This window comes from Episyrphus balteatus, chromosome 1 (genome assembly GCF_945859705.1).
Source record: "Episyrphus balteatus chromosome 1, idEpiBalt1.1, whole genome shotgun sequence".
NCBI classification, from domain to species: Eukaryota; Metazoa; Arthropoda; class Insecta; order Diptera; family Syrphidae; genus Episyrphus; species Episyrphus balteatus.
Genome location: NC_079134.1, coordinates 55,026,065 through 55,028,903, shown reverse-complemented (window position 1 = coordinate 55,028,903; position 2,839 = coordinate 55,026,065).

Here is a 2,839-nt window from a genome sequence, read left to right as displayed (position 1 = left end):
AGAAGATGACTATACAGATCTATTAAATCTTCTTGGGCATAACTTTCTTGTTGGTGGAGACTTCAATGCGAAACACACCTATTGGGGTTTAAGACTTATATCAACAAAAGGCAAAAGACTTTTCCAAGCAGGCCGTAAATACATTTGCGAATTCTATTCCTCCAGGTCGCCAACTTACTGGCCTTCCGATACTAACAAAATACCAGACCTTATTGACTTTTTCGTAGCTAAAGGAATCAAACGAAATCACATTAGTGTCGAAGGTAATTATGACTTGTCATCAGATCATACTCCAGTGATTCTATCACTAAGTGAATCGGAAGTAATAGAAAAAAGTAATCCAAAGCTTGTAAATAAGAAAACAAACTGGAGTGATTTTAGAGAAAGGCTTTTAAGTTTTATAAATTTAAGATCTCCCATGGATACAATCGAGCAAATTGACCATGAAGTGGAACAATTTATTGCTGATGTGCAACAGGCCGCTGAAGAAAGTACTCCAACATTTTCTAATAGAAGACTTTGATTACAAACTGCAAAGGGATCTTCCCAGACAGTACTATGAAATATTAAAATCGTACATCTCAGACCGATTGTTTAGAGTAAGGTACGATCAAGAATATTCGGAATTGAAGAAAATAGAAGCCGGTGTACCACAAGGAAGTGTCCTAGGTCCTACCCTGTATTTACTATACACAAGGGATATCCCAGTTGGTAATCACACCTAATGGCTACTTTTGCAGATGATACCGCAATTTTGGTACCCGACAAATGTGTCTCTAAGGCAGCAGTAAAACTGCAAAATGCCGTCGACACACTCAGAGATTGGACCGAAAAATGGCGTATCAAACTCAATGAAACAAAATCTTCACATATAAACTTTACAAATAAAAAGATAAACAATAGGTGTGTTTTTTTGTTTATCTATATAGATTTTGTGCAAAAAAACGACATCGAGATTTTTGAAATCGAAACAATTTACGTGTTAAATACAACAAAAACTTTATCTGTATAGATTTTTGAAAAATCCAGATAATTATCCAGATTTTACTTTCTCTCGATAAAAACAGTAGTGCCAAGGTAGTTTAATTGTTGTGTTCATACAGAAATATCTGAAAATATTAAAGCCAGAACTATAATTGGCGGATGGAGTCGGATGCTAATGTCAATTGTTGTTGTATTTCCATAAGCTTCCAACCGACGAGTGCGGTTGCGAGCGCACTCGTCGGATGGAAACTTATGGAAATACAACAACAATTGACATTAGCATCCGACTCCATCCGCCAATTATAGTTCTGGCTTAACAAAACAAAAAAGCGGAGAAAACGAGGTTTGAAAAAAACTCTCATAGAAAAAAATAATAAAAAATTTGTTTGACATGGTTGCATTGAAATTAGGGCTCTTGATTCTACCCGGGTAATACCCGGGTCCAATGCTACCCGGGTACCCGGGTACCAAAATACCCGGGTATTACCCGGGTAGCACCCGGGTACCCGGGTACCTGAAATACCCGAGTACCCGGGTCCTTAAAATACTCGGGTACCCGAGTACCCGAGTATATTCAACAGCTCGTGTAACCAAGTAGATACGCAAATAAAAAATTTAGTTTTTTGTTTTTTCTTATTTTTTCATATTTTGCTATAATTTATTAACCTAGTTGACACTTTTAAGAAGATTGTTTGGCATTGTTAGTTGATAACTATAATGAAAAATATAGGGCTGCCACTTTTAAAATTGGAACTTTTATAAAACAACCTTATTTCATAGGTAAAATTGGTACATAACCAAATTGGTCATATCTTTGTACTTTAGTTCAACCAGGAAACTCTTTAAATGCCAAACAAATTCCCAAAAAGTGTCAACCAGGTTAATAAATTATAGCAAAATAAAAAAAAACACAAAAAAAGTTTTGTTTTACGCGAATTTACTTGGTTACACGAGCTGTTGAAAACACTCGGGTACTCGGGTACCCGGGTACCCGAGTATTTTAAGGACCCGGGTACTCGGGTATTTCGGGTACCCGGGTACCCGGGTGCTACCCGGGTAATACCCGGATATTCGAGTACCCGGGTACCCGGGCGGGTCTTCGGGTACCCGGGTTTCAAGAGCTCTAATTGAAATGTTAATATCTCGAGATATACGCAATGCACTTTTCAGATAAAAGTCTTAAATGGATCCTGATAAGATTGTTGAACAGATATGTATATAAAATTACCAAAGTTTTTTCGAAAAATTAGAAATAAAAATAAAAAAGTTTTCACATTTGATTTTTAAAAAATCGAAAAAAAAATCAATATGGCTACCTTCAAACGCTTATAACACAAGAACGACGCAACTAATGTTAATGGTCATGGTCTTAAAATGTAGCTAAGAATATACAGATAATTTTTGGTTTTTTGTGAAAAAACAATTTTTTTGAATCCAACATGGATGCCATGGCCATATGAAAATTTTTGTTTGCATCCAACATGGATGTAATGGCCTTCCCATTCCCACTTCGGAGTTAAAATAATAAAAAAAAAACAAAAGCAACATTTTTGACAGCAGCTGCCAAAGTATGTGTACAGTGGTGCCAAATGTTTGCATGGATTTCAAAAATCCTGATGTCGTTTTTTTGCACAAAATCTATATAGATAAACAAAAAAACACACCTAATATTCCAATATTCATTAATAATAGGTGTGTTTTTTATTACCACCGGGCTTAACTGGTTAAAAAAAACGCCTCGGGGCTTAGCGAGAAAAATTGGCAGCACTGCATACTAAATGTTCCGAAATCAGCTGACACAAAAAAATATAAAGTTGTCATATTTTTCGCTTTTGGGGTTTCTTGTGTGTTTTTG